This window comes from Procambarus clarkii, chromosome 1, assembly GCF_040958095.1.
Source record: "Procambarus clarkii isolate CNS0578487 chromosome 1, FALCON_Pclarkii_2.0, whole genome shotgun sequence".
NCBI classification, from domain to species: Eukaryota; Metazoa; Arthropoda; class Malacostraca; order Decapoda; family Cambaridae; genus Procambarus; species Procambarus clarkii.
In genome coordinates, this window is record NC_091150.1 from 30,043,672 (window position 1) to 30,062,475 (window position 18,804).

The window sequence follows — 18,804 nt, forward strand, 5'->3', positions numbered from 1 at the left end:
TAGTAATATCAAACTGCGAATACGTGCATAGAGCCAGAATTGGCTCCAAAATATGGCTCAGGCCTCGAAATTGGGATATTTGAGATTTTTCGAAAACTGCAGGGGAGTTTGTGCAAAATGTGACTCATTGCCGCTTTCAGGACTTGGCATATGTTGGGTATAAAAAGTCGTAATATCAAACTGCGAATACGTGCATAGAGCCAGAATTTGGCTCCAAAATATGGCTCAGGCCTCGAAATTGGGATGTTTGGGATATTTTGAAAACTGGAGGGAGGTTTGGGACAAATGTGACCAAACGCAGCTTTCAGTACTTGGCATATGTTGGGTATAAAAAGTCGTAATATCAAACTGCGAATACGTACAGAGAGCCTGAATTTGGCTCCAAAATATGGCTCAGGCCTCGAAATTGGATATTTGGGATATTTCGAAAACTGCAGGGGAGTTTGTGCAAAATGTGTCTCACTGCCGCTTTCAGGACTTGGCATATGTTGGGGTATAAAAATTCGTAATTTAAAAACTGCGAATACATGCAGAGAGCCAGAATTTGTTGCAAAATATGGCTCAGGCCTCGAAATTTGGATGTTTGGGATATTTTGAAAACTGCAGGGAAGTTTGTGCAAATGTAACTCACTGCCGCTTTCAGTACTTGGCATATGTTGGGTATAAAAAAGTCGTAATATCAAACTGCGAATACATGCAGAGAGCCAGAATTTGGTTGCAAAAATATAGCTCAGGCCTCGAAATTGGGATATTTGGGATTTTTCGAAAAACTGCAAAGGAGTTTGGTGCAAAATGTGACTCATTGCGGCTTTCAGGACTTGGCATATGTTGGGTATAAAAAGTCGTAATATCAAACTGCGAATACCTGCATAGAGCCTGAATTTTGGCTCCAAAAATATGGGTTTCACACCTCGAAATTGGGATGTTTGGGATATTTTGAAAACTGGAGGGAGGTTGGGACAAATGTGACCAAACACCCGCTTTCAGTACTTAGCATATGTTGGGTATAAAAAGTCGTAACTTCAAACTGCGAATACGTACAGAGAGCCTGAATTTGGCTCCAAAATATGGCTCAGGCCTCGAAATTGGGATATTTGGGATATTTCGAAAACTGCAGGGGAGTTTGTGCAAAATGTGACTCACTGCTGCTTCCAGGACTTGCATATGTTGGTATAAGAAGTCGTATATCAAACTGCGAATACATGTAGAGAGCCAGAATTTAGCTCCAAAATATGGCTCAGGCCTCGAAATTGGGATGTTTGTGATATTTTGAAAACTGGAGGGAGGTTTGGGGACAATGTGACCAAACGCCGCTTTCAGTACTTGGCATATGTTGGGTATAAAAGTCGTAACTTAAAAACTGCGAATACGTGGCAGAGAGCCAGAATTTGGCTCCAAAATATGGCTCAGGCATCAAAATTGGGATATTTGGGATATTTCGAAAACTGCATGGGAGTTTGTGGAAAATGTGACTCACTGCCGCTTACGGCACATGGCATATGTTGGGTATAAAAGTCGTAATATCAAACTGCGAATACGTGAATAGAGACAGAATTTGGCTCCAAAATATGGCTCAGAGCCTCGAAATTGGGATGTTTGGGATATTTTGAAAACTTTAGGGTGGTTTGGGACAAATGTGACCAAACGCCGCTTTCAGTACTTGGCATATGTTGGGTATAAAAAGTCGTAACTTAAAACTGCGAATACGTGCAGAGAGCCAGAATTTGGCTCCAAAATATGGCTCAGGCCTCGAAATTGGGATATTTGGGATTTTTCGAAAACTGCAAAGGAGTTTGTGCAAAATGTGACTCATGCGCTTTCAGGACTTGGCATATGTTGGGTATAAAAAGTCGTAATATCAAACTGCGAATACGTGCACAGAGCCAGAATTTGGCTCCAAAATATGGCTCAGGCCTCGAAATTGGGATGTTTGGGATATTTTGAAAACTGGAGGGAGGTTTGGGACAAATGTGACCAAACGCCGCTTTCAGTACTTGGATATGTTGGGTATAAAAAGTCGTAATTTCAAACTGCGAATACGTATAGAGAGCCTGAATTTGGCTCCAAAATATGGCTCAGGCCTCGAAATTGGGATATTAGGGATATTTTGAAAACTGCAGGGAGGTTTGTGACAAATGTGACCAAACACCCTTTCAGTACTTGGCATATGTTGGGTATAAAAAGTCGCAATTTCAAACTGCGAATACGTGCATAGAGCCAGAATTTGGCTCCAAAATATGGCTCAGGCCTCGAAATTGGGATATTTGGGATATTTCGAAACTGCAGGGAGTTTGTGCAAAATGTGACTCACTGCCGCTTTCAGGACTTGGCATATGTTGGTATAAAAAGTCGTAATATCTAATATCAAACTGCGAATACGTGCAGAGAGCCAGAATTTGGCTCCAAAATATGGCTCAGGCCTCGAAATTGGGATGTTTGGGATATTTTGAAAACTGCAGGGAGTTTGGGACAAATATGACCAAACGCCGCTTTCAGTACTTGGCATATGTTGGGTATAAAAAGTCGTAATTAAACTGCGAATACGTAGAGAGCCAGAATTTGGCTCCAAAATATGGCTCAGGCCTCGAAATTGGGATATTTGGGATATTTTGAAAACTGCAGGGAGTTTGTGCAAAATGTGACTCATTGCCGCTTTCAGGACTTGGCATATGTTGGGTATAAAAAGTCGTAATTTAAAACTGCGAATACGTGCAGAGAGCCAAATTTGGCTCCAAAATATGCTCAGGCCTCGAAATTGGGATGTTTGGGATATTTTGAAAACTGCAGGGAGTTTGTGCAAAATGTGACCAAACGCCGCTTTCAGTACTTGCATATGTTGGGTATAAAAAGTCGTAATATCAAACTGCGAATACGTAGAGAGAGAGAATTTGGCTCCAAAATATGGCTCAGGCCTCGAATTGGGATGTTTGGATATTTTGAAAACTGCAGGGAGTTTGTGCAAAATGTGACAAACGCCGCTTTCAGTACTTGCATATGTTGGGTATAAAAAGTCGTAATTTAAACTGCGAATACGTGCAGAGAGCCAGAATTTGGCTCCAAAATATGGCTCAGGCCTCGAAATTGGGATGTTTGGGATATTTTGAAAACTGCAGGGGTGATTGGGACAAATGTGACCAACGCCTGCTTTCAGTACTTGGCATATGTTGGTATAAAAAGTCGTAATATCAATCTGCGAATACGTGCAGAGAGCCAGAATTTGGCTCCAAATATGGCTCAGGCCTCGATATTGGATGTTTGTGATATTTTGAAAACTACAGGGGAGTTTGTGCAAAATGTGACCAACCCGGCTTTCAGTACTCCGCAGATGTTGGGTATAAAAAAGTCGTAATTTCAAATTGCAAATATGTGCAGATAGCAAGAATTTGGCTGCAAAATATGGCTCAGGCCTCGAAATAGGGATATTTGGGATATTTTGAAAACTGCAAGGGACTTTGGGACAATTATGAGCAAACGCCGCTTTCAGGAACTTGGCATATGTTGGGTATAAAAATTCGTAATTTAAACTGCGAATACATGCAGAGAGCCAGAATTTGGCTCCAAAATATTGCTCAGGCCTCGAAATTGGGATGTTTGGGATATTTTGAAAACTGCAGGAGAGTTTGTGCAAAATGTGACTCACTGCCGCTTTCAGTACTTGGCATATGTTGGGTATAAAACGTCGTAATATCAAACCTGCGAATACTTGCAATAGAGACAGAATTTGGCTCCAAAATATGACTCAGGCCTCGAAATTGGGATGTTTGGGATATTTTGAAAACTGGAGGGAGGTTGGGACAAATGTGACCAACGCCGCTTTCAGTAACTTGGCATATGTTGGTATAAAAAGTTGTACTTAACCTGCGAATAAGTGCAGAGAGCCAGAATTTGGCTCCAAAATATGGCTCAGGCCTCGAAATTGGGATATTTGGGATTTTTCGAAAACTGCAGGGAGTTTTGCAAAATGTGACTCATTGCCGCTTTCAGGACTTGGCATATGTTGGGTATAAAAAGTCGTAATATCAAACTGCGAATACGTGCATAGAGCCAGAATTTGGCTCCAAAATATGGCTCAGGCCTCGAAATTGGGATGTTTGGGATATTTTGAAAACTGGAGGGAGGTTTGGGACAAATGTGACCAAACGCCGCTTTCAGTACTTGGCATATGTTGGGTATAAAAAGTCGTAACTTAAAACTGCGAATACGTGCAGAGAGCCAGAATTTGGCTCCAAAATATGGCTCAGGCCTCGAAATTGGGATATTTGGGATATTTCGAAAACTGCAGGGGAGTTTGTGCAAAATGACTCACTGCCGCTTCAGGACTTGGCATATGTTGGTATAAAAAGTCGTAATATCAAACTGCGAATACTGCATAGAGCCAGAATTTGGCTCCAAAATATGGCTCAGGCCTCGAAATTGGGATGTTTGGGATATTTTGAAAACTGGAGGGAGGTTTGGGACAAATGTGACCAAACGCCGCTTTCAGTACTTGGCATATGTTGGGTATAAAAATCGTAACTTAAACTGCGAATACGTGCAGAGAGCCAGAATTTGGCTCCAAAATATGGCTCAGGCCTCGAAATTGGGATATTTGGGATTTTTCGAAAACTGCAGGAGTTTGTGCAAAATGTGACTCATGCGCTTTCAGGACTTGGCATATGTTGGGTATAAAAAGTCGTAATATCAAACTGCGAATACGTGCATAGAGCCAGAATTTGGCTCCAAAATATGGCTCAGGCCTCGAAATTGGGATGTTTGGGATATTTTGAAAACTGGAGGGAGGTTTGGGACAAATGTGACCAAACGCCGCTTTCAGTACTTGCATATGTTGGGTATAAAAAGTCGTAACTTCAAACTGCGAATACGACAGAGAGCCTGAATTTGGCTCCAAAATATGGCTCAGGCCTCGAAATTGGGATATTTGGGATATTTCGAAAACTGCAGGGAGTTTGTGCAAAATGTGACTCACTGCCGCTTTCAGGACTTGGCATATGTTGGGTATAAAAAGTCGTAATATCAAACTGCGAATACATGCAGAGAGCCAGAATTTGGCTCCAAAATATGGCTCAGGCCTCGAAATTGGGATGTTTGGGATATTTTGAAAACTGGAGGGAGGTTTGGGACAAATGTGACCAAACGCCGCTTTCAGTACTTGGCATATGTTGGGTATAAAAAGTCGTAATTCAAACTGCGAATACGTTGCAGAGAGCCAGAATTTGGCTCCAAAATATGGCTCAGGCCTCGAAATTGGGATATTTGGGATATTTTGAAAACTGGGGAGTTTGTGCAAAATGTGACTCACTGCCGTTTCAGTACTTGGCATATGTTGGGTATAAAATCGTAATATCAAACTGCGAATACGTGCAGAGAGCCAAATTTGGCTCCAAAATATGGCTCAGGCCTCGAAATTGGGATGTTTGGGATATTTTGAAAACTGCAGAGGAGTTTGTGCAAATGTGACCAAGCCGCTTTCAGTACTTGGCATATGTTGGGTATAAAAAGTCGTAATATAAACTGCGAATACGTACAGAGAGCCAGAATTTGGCTCCAAAATATGCTCAGGCCTCGAAATTGGGATGTTTGGGATATTTTGAAAACTGCAGGGGAGTTTGTGCAAAATGTGACTCACTGCCGTTCAGTACTTGGCATATGTTGGGTATAAAAAGTCGTAATATATCAAACTGCGAATACGTGCATAGAGCCAGAATTTGGCTCCAAAATATGGCTCAGGCCTCGAAATTGGGATGTTTGGGATATTTTGAAAACTGGAGGGAGGTTTGGAAAATGTGACCAAACGCCGCTTTCAGTACTTGGCATATGTTGGGTATAAAAAGTCGTAATTTAAACTGCGAATACGTGCAGAGAGCCAGAATTTGGCTCCAAAATATGGCTCAGGCCTCGAAATTGGGATATTTGGGATATTTTGAAAACTGCAGGAGGTTTGGGACAAATGTGACCAAACGCCGCTTTCAGTACTTGGCATATGTTGGGTATAAAAAGTCGTAATTTCAAACTGCGAATACGTACAGAGAGCCAATTTGGCTCCAAAATATGGCTCAGGCCTCGAAATTGGGATGTTTGGGATATTTTGAAAACTGCAGGGGGTGCAAATGTGACCAAACGCCGCTTTCAGTACTTGGCATATGTTGGGTATAAAAAGTCGTAATTTCAAACTGCGAATACGTGCAGAGAGCCAGAATTTGGCTCCAAAATATGGCTCAGGCCTCGAAATTGGGATGTTTGGGATATTTTGAAAACTGCAGGGAGTTTGTGCAAAATGTGACTCACTGCCGCTTCAGGACTTGGCATATGTTGGTATAAAAAGTCGTAATTCAAACTGCGAATACGTGCATAGAGCCAGAATTTGGCTCCAAAATATGGCTCAGGCCTCGAAATTGGGATGTTTGGGATATTTTGAAAACTGGAGGGGAGGTTTGGGACAAATGTGACCAAACGCCGCTTTAGTACTTGCATATGTTGGGTATAAAAATTCGTAACTTAAAACTGCGAATAAGTGCAGAGAGCCAGAATTTGACTCCACAATATGGCTCAGAGCCTCGAAATTGGGATATTTGGATTTTCGAAAACTGCAAAGGAGTTTGTGCAAAATGTGACTCATTGCGGCTTTCAGGACTTGGCATATGTTGGGTATAAAAAGTCGTAATATCAAACTGCGATAACGTGCATAGAGCCAGAATTTGGCTCCAAAATATGGCTCAGGCCTCGAAATTGGGATGTTTTGGATATTTTGAAAACTGGAGGGAGGTTTGGGACAAATGTGACCAAACGCCGCTTTCAGTACTTAGCATATGTTGGGTATAAAAAGTCGTAACTTCAAACTGCGAATACGAACAGAGAGCCTGAATTTGGCTCCAAAATATGGCTCTGGCCTCGAAATTGGGATGTTTGATATTTTGAAAACTGCAGGGGTTTGTGCAAATGTGACCAAACGCCGCTTTCAGTACTTGGCATATGTTGGGTATAAAAAGTCGTAATTCAAACTGCGAATACATGTAGAGAGCCAGAATTTGGCTCCAAAATATGGCTCAGGCCTCGAAATTGGGATGTTTGGATATTTTGAAACTGCAGGGAGTTTGGCAAATGTGACCAAACGCCGCTTTCAGTACTTGGCATATGTTGGGTATAAAAAGTCTAATTTCAAACTGCGAATACTGCAGAGAGCCAGAATTTGGCTCCAAAATATGGCTCAGGCCTCGAAATTGGATATTTGGTATTTTGAAAACTGCAGGGAGTTTGTGCAAAATGTGACCACGCCGCTTTCAGTACTTGGCATATGTTGGGTATAAAATCGTAATATAAACTGCGAATACGTGCAGAGAGCCAAATTTGGCTCCAAAATATGGCTCAGGCCTCGAAATTGGGATGTTTGGGATATTTTGAAAACTGCAGAGGGAGTTTGTGCAAAATGTGACTACGCCGCTTTCAGGACTTGGCATATGTTGGGTATAAAATCGTAATATCAAACTGCGAATACGCAGAGAGCCAGAATTTGGCTCCAAAATATGCTCAGGCCTCGAAATTGGGATGTTTGGGATATTTTGAAAACTGCAGGGAGTTTGTGCAAAATGTGACTCACTGCCGCTTTCAGTACTTGGCATATGTTGGGTATAAAAAGTCGTAATATCAAACTGCGAATACGTGCATAGAGCCAGAATTTGGCTCCAAAATATGGCTCAGGCCTCGAAATTGGGATGTTTGGGATATTTTGAAAACTGGAGGGAGTTTTCGGAAAATGTGACCAAACGCCGCTTTCAGTACTTGGCATATGTTGGGTATAAAAAGTTGTAATTTAAACTGCGAATACTGCAGAGAGCCAGAATTTGGCTCCAAAATATGGCTCAGGCCTCGAAATTGGGATATTTGGGATATTTTGAAAACTGCAGGAGGTTTGGGACAAATGTGACCAAACGCCGCTTTCAGTACTTGGCATATGTTGGGTATAAAAAGTCGTAATTTCAAACTGCGAATACGTGCAGAGAGCCTGAATTTGGCTCCAAAATATGGCTCAGGCCTCGAAATTGGGATGTTTGGGATATTTTGAAAACTGCAGGGGGTGGGACAAATGTGACCAAACGCCGCTTTCAGTACTTGGCATATGTTGGGTATAAAAAGTCGTAATTCAAACTGCGAATACGTACAGAGAGCCAGAATTTGGCTCCAAAATATGGCTCAGGCCTCGAAATTGGGATGTTTGGGATATTTTGAAAACTGCAGGGGAGTTTGTGCAAAATGTGACTCACTGCCGATCAGTACTTGGCATATGTTGGTATAAAAAGTCGTAATATCAAACTGCGAATGCTTGCATAGAGCCAGAATTTGGCTCCAAAATATGACTCAGGCCTCGAAATTGGGATGTTTGGGATATTTTGAAAACTGGAGGAGGTTTGGGACAAATGTGACCAAACGCCGCTTTCAGTACTTGGCATATGTTGGGTATAAAAATTCGTAACTTAAAACTGCGAATAAGTGCAGAGAGCCAGAATTTGACTCCAAAATATGGCTCAGGCCTCGAAATTGGGATATTTGGGATTTTTCGAAAACTGCAAAGGAGTTTGTGCAAAATGTGACTCATTGCGGCTTTCAGGACTTGGCATATGTTGGGTATAAAAAGTCGTAATATCAAACTGCGATAACGTGCATAGAGCCAGAATTTGGCTCAGGCCTCGAAATTGGGATGTTTGGATATTTTGAAAACTGGAGGGAGGTTTGGGACAAATGTGACCAAACGCCGCTTTCAGTACTTAGCATATGTTGGGTATAAAAAGTCGTAACTTCAAACTGCGAATACGAACAGAGAGCCTGAATTTGGCTCCAAAATATGGCTCAGGCCTCGAAATTGGGATATTTGAGATATTTCGAAAACTGCAGGGGAGTTTGTGCAAAATGTGACTCACTGCCGCTTTCAGGACTTGGCATATGTTGGGTATAAAAAGTCGTAATATCAAACTGCGAATACATGTAGAGAGCCAGAATTTGGCTCCAAAATATGGCTCAGGCCTCGAAATTGGGATGTTTGTGATATTTTGAATACTGGAGGGAGATTTGGGACAAATGTGACCAAACGCCGCTTTCAGCACTTGGCATATATTGGGTATAAAAAGTCGCAATTTCAAACTGCGAATACTTGCAGAGAGCCAGAATTTGGCTCCAAAATATGGCTCAGGCCTCGAAATTAGGATATTTGGTATTTTGAAAACTGTAGGGGAGTTTGTGCAAAATGTGACTCACTGCCGTTTCAGTACTTGGCATATGTTGGGTATAAAATTCGTAATATGAAACTGCGAATACGTGCAGAGAGCCAAAATTTGGCTCCAAAATATGGCTCAGGCCTCGAAATTGGGATGCTAGGGATATTTTGAAAACTGCAGAGGAGTTTGTGCAAAATCTTACTAATTGCTGCTTTCAGGACTTGGCATATGTTGGGTATAAAATTCGTAATATGAAACTGCGAATACGTACAGAGAGCCAGAATTTGGCTCCAAAATACTGCTCAGGCCTCGAAATTGGGATGTTTGGGATATTTTGAAAACTGCAGGGGAGTTTGTGCAAAATGTGACTCACTGCCGTGTCCAGTACTTGGCATATGTTGGGTATAAAAGGTAGTAATATCAAACTGCGAATACGTGCATAGAGCCAGAATTTGGCTCCAAAATATGGCTCAGGCCTCGAAATTGGGATGTTTGGGATATTTTGAAAACTGGGGGAGGTTTCGGAAAAATGTGACCAAACGCCGCTTTCAGTACTTGGCATATGTTGGGTATAAAAAGTTGTAATTTTAAACTGCGAATACATGCAGAGAGCCAGAATTTGTTTCCAAAATATGGCTCAGGCCTCGAAATTGGGATGTTTGGGATATTTTGAAAACTGCAGGGGGGACTGGGACAAATGTGACCAAACGCCGCTTTCCGTACTTGCATATGTTGGGTATAAAAAGTCGTAATTTCAAACTGCGAATACGTACAGAGAGCCTGAATTTGGCTCCAAAATATGGCTCAGGCCTCGAAATTGGGATGTTTGGGATATTTTGAAAACTGCAGGGGAGTTTGTGCAAAATGTCTCTCTGCCGCTTTTAGTACTTGGCATATGTTGCGTATAAAAAGTCGGAATTTCGAACTGCGAATACGTGCACAGAGCCAGAATTTGGCTCCAAAATATTGCTCAGGCCTCGAAATTGGGATGTTTGGGATATTTTGAAAACTGCAGGGGAGTTTGTGCAAAATGTGACTCACTGCCGTGTCCAGTACTTGGCATATGTTGGGTATAAAAGGTAGTAATATCAAACTGCGAATACGTGCATAGAGCCAGAATTTGGCTCCAAAATATGGCTCAGGCCTCGAAATTGGGATGTTTGGGGATATTTTGAAAACTGGAGGGAGGTTTCGGAAAAATGTGACCAAACGCCGCTTTCAGTACTTGGCATATGTTTGGGTATAAAAAAGTTGTAATTTTAAACTGCGAATACGTGCAGAGAGCCAGAACTTGTTTCCAAAATATGGCTCAGGCCTCGAAATTGGGATATTTGGGATATTTTGAAAACTGCAGGGAGGTTTGGGACAAATGTGACCAAACGCCGCTTTCAGTACTTGGCATATGTTGGGTATATAAGTCGTAATTTCAACTGTGAATACGTACAGAGAGCCTGAATTTGGCTCCAAAATATGGCTCAGGCCTCGAAATTGGGATGTTTGGGATATTTTGAAAACTGCAGGGGAGTTTGTGCAAAATGTCTCTCTGCCGCTTTCAGTACTTGGCATATGTTGCGTATAAAAAGTCGGAATTTCGAACTGCGAATACGTGCAGAGAGCCTGAATTTGGCTCCAAAATATGGCTTATGACTCGAAACTGGGATTGTTTGGGATATTTTGAAAACTGCATGGGGGATTGGGACAAATGTGACCAAACGCCGCTTTCAGCACTTGGCATATTTTGGGTATAAAAGTCGTAATATCAAACTGCGAATAAGTGCATAGAGCCAGAATTTGGCTCCAAAATAGGGCGTCCATTAGGGAGGCTCCGGCCTCCCCCGGTGCTGTGAGCCCCAGGGTAGCTGCAGTGAGCACACACTGGCCCAAAAAAGCCAGCTGAATTCAAAGATGAGCTCCAGGCGAGGTGTGGAAAGAAAGTCCAGCCAGGAGCGTTCAATCTGCGCGGTAAGATGGCCGACCTTTCGGGCGGGAATCTCTTCCACAATTAAATATTTTATTGTAGAGCTGTTTACAACATACTTTTATCTCAACTTAAGTTTTCGCCACGCATAATTTTTTCTCATTTGGAAAATACATTATCATCTTCACTATAAATGACTACTATAGCGTGTCATTTCTGCTCACAGTCATCTCTAAATGAAATGATTACAAATATTTCCCAAGACATAAACTGCCTCATCCAGCCCGCCTCTTCCCTCATTCCAAATCCACAAACCCAACAACAATCCTCCAACTTCATGGGAAGGTCAAGCTACCCATGACCTTGGAGTCATTGGATATGGGTTGTGGATGACCTGACCTAGCAGTTTATGCCTTTGGGGAGATCTCCCCCCCCCTGGCATATGCATTAATGAGATATAATGCATATGCCAGCCAGTCCAAGTCTGAAGATAATTCTTCTTAAGGTTCTTGAGATAATTCTCCTATCTCTCAATTTATTCTTTACCTACTCTTCACAGCAAGTCTTTGTCACCCACATTGAACAATATTCTAAGTCCTCACTACCCCAAAACTTGCCTCACTACCCAGCTTTTTCCTTACCATACATCTTTGCTACCCATCATTTGGTTGTATTAAACATTCAAGGTTAAATGTTCGCCCTTGATCACCTAGCAGCAATTGAGGATACAGATGTAAGCTGATTGGAGAGTCGCGTTCTGAGTGTAAACTAGTAGAACGTAAGTCAAGAAACTGCAGATGACCTATTGTCCTGCACGTGGCACTTCCTATTTATATCCACCTACACTCATTCATATACGTCTAACCTAAGCTTCAACCTATCGAAGATTCCTATGCCTATTATGATCCAGTAATATGGATCCAGTGATCCAGTAGTATGAACCACAATCGATTTGAGAATGGTCCAGGACGGACCGAAACGTCGTCGTCCCTTCACCTTCTAGTGTGTGGTCTGGTCAACATACTTCAGCCACGTTATTGTGACTCGTCGTCTGCACAAGATCCAGTAATTTGTTCCACAAATCCACAACCCAGTTACCAAACCAGTATTTACCAGGTATTTCCTAAATATGAACTTATCTTCATTTAAAGCTTTATCAATAGCTTCCTTGTTATGCCCATTCATCCACTTGTACTCTTCAATCATGTCAAGTTAAGGTTTTTTCCAACATCTCTTTATACGGAAGCTTTCTAATTTACGGGATTAACTTTGTCATCCTAACTGACGTGTTCTAGTGAATTATGTCCATTCTTTAGTATGGCGATCAAAACTGAACTGCATAATCTAAATGGGACCTAAAAACAATACGTTAATAAACCCAGCCGACTTATTGCTAACTCTTCTATAAATAAATCTATGGGAAAGAAAAGCTCTCAGCCTGCTAACAAGAGTGTACAAATCCATAAGGGCCGGGACGAGGATTCAAACCTGCATCCGAGAGCATCCCAGACGCTCCTGTAATCGACTGAGCTACGACATGGTCAAAAGGAGTTGAAACCGAAGTTCTACTGAACTTACTGGGTCCTGCAGCCTCTCCGAGGCGCAAACCAGTGTTAGTGTAACAAGAATGTGAAGTTTTCTACGTCCATCTAGTTCCACCCGCTCCTCCCCAGAACTAGTTGTTAAATAAGCACTTTACCTTGACTCCTCTGATCCAACACTTGTCCACACGTGTCACACTTCTGAAAAAAATATTTTTTACATATATTTAGGGCAAGTATAAGTAATTATCAAAAGAATGCACCAAACCAGGAAGGCTATGTAGCACCAGGGTAAGTATAAACAGTTTATTTCAAATACAATCGAGTAGGAAAATATAATTATGAATTTCAAGAACACTGGAACCAATCACTGGAAAAGGTGAAACTGCAATGGAGATTAATTACAGATTGTAACAACAATAGCGAGTAGGCAAGACTGCAATAGCCTAACGGAATACATTTTTGTCTTGGACTCATGAGGCTATGGTAAAGCATCAATGTTCTTTTAAAGTTACATAGAAACACATTATCTTAATAGGGTTTTCCACTAAAAACAAACCTTTAGCTAATCTTAGATAAACGTACTGTGTATTATTCATTTATTTAGCTGTGTATTGGCCTAAATTATATAAACAACATGCTTAAAACCTCTCAAGTACAGTATATGGTCCATGAGCACCAAACCAACGTTAGAAGTCTAGTGGTTACATTGTCAAAAATAAACATTTACAGGTGAAACCATTTTATATCGCAGAGTAAACAAGATGGAAACAATTATCTTCCACATTTATTTGCACAATTGCCATCCTGATATGACCACTCCATCGCCCTAGTCGTTAACACACTAAGTGCAGGCGATGAGTCACAATATCGTGGCTGAAGTAGTTTGACCAGACCACACACTAGCAGGTGAAGGGATGACGACGCTTCGGTCCGTCCTGGACCATTCTCAAGTGGACTTGAGAGTGGTCCAGGACCGAAACGTCGTCGTCAACACACTAAACAATCTAGGGTGACTTGTTGCTAAACATTACAAGTCACCTTTAGCTTAGCTACAAGACACGTTGTGCATATTATCAAACTACCTTTAATGTCATAATGCAGCAGTTTGCGCACTCAAAATACATATAGACAAACTCCTCAGGAACCGTAGGGGAACCTTTGACAAGCCGCCGGCTTCCTGTTGCCGTAGAGGGCACTATGGAGAAATGGTGGCCCTCTGGTAAATTTAAGTCAATATTACCTAGGAGTTATGATGTACCAGCCATTGAACATCTGGGACTCAGTTAATATGAAAACAATCCTTAAGAATAGTTAAACGAATCTTTGACTTAAACGAACAACATTGAATATTCAACTGTACGAGTCTCTGTTGTGGTCCCATCTGGCCTACTGTGTCCTAATATGGAAACTTCACTTCAAAAACACATCAATGATTTTCCGCTTTGGAGAAAGTTCAAGACAGCAACAACAATCATGCCAGAACTTGTTCAACTGTCACTACCACGAATCTTTGAAGGACTAACACTATAAATGTTTAAATTGTTATAGAGTTTGATAGATTACCCTAGAAATTTTCCTAGAAATTACCTCCTTAATATTATCTGTTAGATTAAGGCCCTGCCCGAAGCGCTATGCGTATTAGTGGCTTTACAAGAATGTAAACACATCATGCTATGTACTCTCAGAAACCCAATGTAACTTCTTGTAGATATATAAATAAATAAATAACAGCCGAGGCCTTTGTAATACTATTTTAATGCATTGCTTTATACTTTGTAAAGTCTTTTAGAGAAGTGCTTTGTATTTATAACCTCCAACTTGGTCAGTATTACAAATTAAACAAAAAAAAATGATAATACTGACCAAATTGGAGGCTATTAATACAGACCACTTCTCTAAAATGCAATATTTGACATAGACAGGCTGGACAACAGCTTCAAGCTCAACAAGCCACAACGTAACACAGAAAATAGGTGTGTTGTTCCTCTCATATTGGGGAATTAATCCATGAACCCGCTCAACCACTCAAGTCGTAAATGCCGAGTCATTCCTCTTGTTCACAATATACACACGACAAATCTTCAATAAAAATAAGAGGGGGGGGGGGAGTAGGAAGGCTGACCTTTGACAAGGCGCCGCCGTCCTGTCCCCGTCGAGGCCACTGTAGATGGTGGCCCTTAAGTCAATTCATCATACGAGCCCTTCTCCTTCCATCATTCTGAATCATGCTCATCGTACTAACCTGCACTCCCCTAATCCTCCCCCCCCCCCCCACCACCATCTTCACACAATCTGTGGCCAAAATTTCTAGTTTCATTCAGATTTTCATCAAAATATGTCGAAGGTCTCTCTTTGGGTTGTTTTAAGGTGCCTGACAGCCGAGTGGACAGTGCTTCGGATTCGTAATCCTGAGGTTCCGGGTTCGATCCCAGGTGGAGGCTGAAATAAATGGCCACTTTCTTTCACCCTGATGAACCTGTTCACCTATCAGTAAATAAGTACCTGGAGTTAGGCAGCTGCTACGGGCTGCTTCCTGGGGATGTGTAAGAAAAAGAAGGCCTGGTCGAGGACCGGGCAGCGGGGACGCTAAGCCCCGAAATCATCTAAAGATAACCTCAAGATTGATGGCTAGCTACTGGCATGGCTATTAAGGCCACCACAAGCGCCCTAATGACTTAACTAGCGGGTACACCTATGGCTGCTGCCACCTGACAATCTCCTCTATATTTTGTTTAAATACATAAAATATACAAAATAATAAGGAATAACAACATAAAACATACCCCGAACAATCCTTTCTATATAAAGATATCTGCAACACAAATTTATTTGCACACTAGTAATCAACATGACCCTTGCCAGGCGGCGGCTGGTCGACAACTGAGCCACACGTTAAGAAGCGGGACTCCCAGACGCGCCACTCACCCTTACTTCACCATAATATCTAAACTGTCAACCTCTAATACAGTTAAGCATCTGACCACCAGAGGCGCTACTGCTCCCCTGTTATTACGCCATCCATATAATGATTGCTCTCATTATTCATTGCAACGTTTAAATACATTCATGTTCTGTAGTGACAGTGTCAGACCTCGAAGGAAGAATTGAAACACCCTTCTGAAGATGTATTATTAAATACGAAAATACTTAAGGAAATTCCTGTTTCAATTCTTCCTTCGTGGTCTGACACTGTCACATTTTTCATTACTTTTTAATTGTCGTGATTTACACGCAGATTTTGTAGTGTATATACGACAACTTCAGAAAAGTAATGAGTAGTGGATTTAGTCTAAACAATAATATATGCGTTTTGTTTTTAATGCCAAATTATCTGGCAAATATACATTTGGAGATGTAGCCCAATCCTACCTGTACCCCAATCCTTCCTGTAGCCCAATCCTGCCTGTAGCCCAATCCTTCCTGTAGCCCAATCCTGCCTGTACCCCAATCCTTCCTGTAGCCCAATCCTGCCTGTACCCCAATCCTTCCTGTAGCCCAATCCTGCCTGTAGCCCAATCCTTCCTGTAGCCCAATCTTACCTGTAGCCCAATCCTTCCTATAGCCCAATCCTTCCAGTAGCCCAATCTTACCTATAGCCCAATCTTTCCTGTAGCACAATCCTTCCTATAGCCCAATCCTTCCAACATGCCCCCAGCAAACACTCGCTATCCAACATGCCCCCAGCAAACACTCGCTATCCAACATGCCCCCAGCAAACACTCGCTATCCAACATGCCCCCAGCAAACACTCGCTATCCAACATGCACCCAGCAAACACTCGCTATCCAACATGCCCCCAGCAAACACTCGCTATCCAACATGCCCCCAGCAAACACTCTCTATCCAACATGCCCCCAGCAAACACTCGCTATCCAACATGCCCCCAGCAAACACTCGCTATCCAACATGCCCCCAGCAAACACTCGCTATCCAACATGCCCCCAGCAAACACTCGCTATCCAACATGCCCCCAGCAAACACTCGCTATCCAACATGCACCCAACAAACACTCGCTATCCAACATGCCCCCAGCAAACACTCGCTATCCAACATGCCCCCAGCAAACACTCGCTATCCAACATGCCCCCAGCAAACACTCGCTATCCAACATGCCCCCAGCAAACACTCGCTATCCAACATGCCCCCAGCAAACACTCGCTATCCAACATGCCCCCAGCAAACACTCGCTATCCAACATGCCCCCAGCAAACACTCGCTATCCAACATGCCCCCAGCAAACACTCGCTATCCAACATGCCCCCAGCAAGCACTCGCTATCCAACATGCCCCCAGCAAACACTCGCTATCCAACATGCCCCCAGCAAGCACTCGCTATCCAACATGCCCCCAGCAAGCACTCGCTATCCAACATGCCCCCAGCAAGCACTCGCTATCCAACATGCCCCCAGCAAGCAATCGCTATCCAACATGCCCCCAGCAAACACTCGCTATCCAACATGCCCCCAGCAAACACTCGCTATCCAACATGCCCCCAGCAAGCACTCGCTATCCAACATGCCCCCAGCAAACATTCGCTATCCAACATGCCCCCAGCAAACACTCGCTATCCAACATGCCCCCAGCAAACACTCGCTATCCAACATGCCCCCAGCAAACACTCGCTATCCAACATGCCCCCAGCAAACACTCGCTATCCAACATGCCCCCAGCAAACACTCGCTATCCAACATGCCCCCAGCAAACACTCGCTATCCAACATGCCCCCAGCAAACACTCGCTATCCAACATGCCCCCAGCAAACACTCGCTATCCAACATGCCCCCAAAAAACACTCGCTATCCAACATGCCCCCAGCAAGCACTCGCTATCCAACATGCCCCCAGCAAGCACTCGCTATCCAACATGCCCCCAGCAAACACTCGCTATCCAACATGCCCCCAGCAAACACTCGCTATCCAACATGCCCCCAGCAAACACTCGCTATCCAACATGCCCCCAGCAAACACTCGCTATCCAACATGCCCCCAGCAAACACTCGCTATCCAACATGCCCCCAGCAAACACTCGCTATCCAACATGCCCCCAGCAAACACTCGCTATCCAACATGCCCCCAGCAAACACTCGCTATCCAACATGCCCCCAGCAAACACTCGCTATCCAACATGCCCCCAGCAAACAATCGCTATCCAACATGCCCCCAGCAAACACTCGCTATCCAACATGCCCCCAGCAAACACTCGCTATCCAACATGCCCCCAGCAAACACTCGCTATCCAACAGGCCCCCAGCAAACACTCGCTATCCAATATGCCCCCAGCAAACACTCGCTATCCAACATGCCCCCAGCAAACACTCGCTATCCAACATGCCCCCAGCAAACACTCGCTATCCAACATGCCCCCAGCAAACACTCGCTATCCAACATGCCCCCAGCAAACACTCGCTATCCAACATGCCCCCAGCAAACACTCGCTATCCAACATGCCCCCAGCAAACACTCGCTATCCAACATGCCCCCAGCAAACACTCGCTATCCAACATGCCCCCAGCAAACACTCGCTATCCAACATGCCCCCAGCAAACACTCGCTATCCAACATGCCCCCAGCAAACACTCGCTATCCAACATGCCCCCAGCAAACACTCGCTCTCCAACATGCCCCCAGCAAACACTCGCTATCCAACATGCCCCCAGCAAACACTCGCTATCCAACATGCCCCCAGCAAACACTCGCTATCCAACATGCCCCCAGCAAACACTCGCTATCCAACATGCCCCCAGCAAACACTCGCTATCCAACATGCCCCCAGCAAACACTCGCTATCCAACATGCCCCCAGCAAACACTCGCTATCCAACATGCCCCCAGCAAACACTCGCTATCCAACATGCCCCCAGCAAACACTCGCTATCCAACATGCCCCCAGCAAACACTCGCTATCCAACATGCCCCCAGCAAACACTCGCTATCCAACATGCCCCCCAGCAAACACTTACAATACTATACCAACACCAGCGGACCTTGATATAAGCCTAAATGGAAATAAATAATGGGTCATTCCTGAACTCGTTCAAAAAATATGTGCCAAAAAGGAGAAATAAATTAAAAAGGGAACTAGATGAACGAAACATATAGTTTAATGAGCTTTGATAACTAAGCAAACCCTCTGGAGAA

The 18,804-nt window shown here is 43.3% G+C and overlaps 1 long non-coding RNA gene across 1 annotated transcript in view; it reads right to left on the bottom strand.

Moving 5' to 3' along the window:
- Positions 1-15,772, bottom strand: part of LOC123760967 (uncharacterized) — a 121,846-nt gene extending 106,074 nt beyond the window's left edge. The window contains exons 1-2 of the long non-coding RNA XR_011225293.1: positions 15,452-15,772; positions 12,824-12,866 (exon numbers count right to left, since the gene is read on the bottom strand). This is a non-coding gene — a long non-coding RNA (uncharacterized lncRNA). The remainder of the gene's footprint in view (positions 1-12,823; positions 12,867-15,451) is intronic.
- Positions 15,773-18,804: the final 3,032 nt, after the last annotated feature.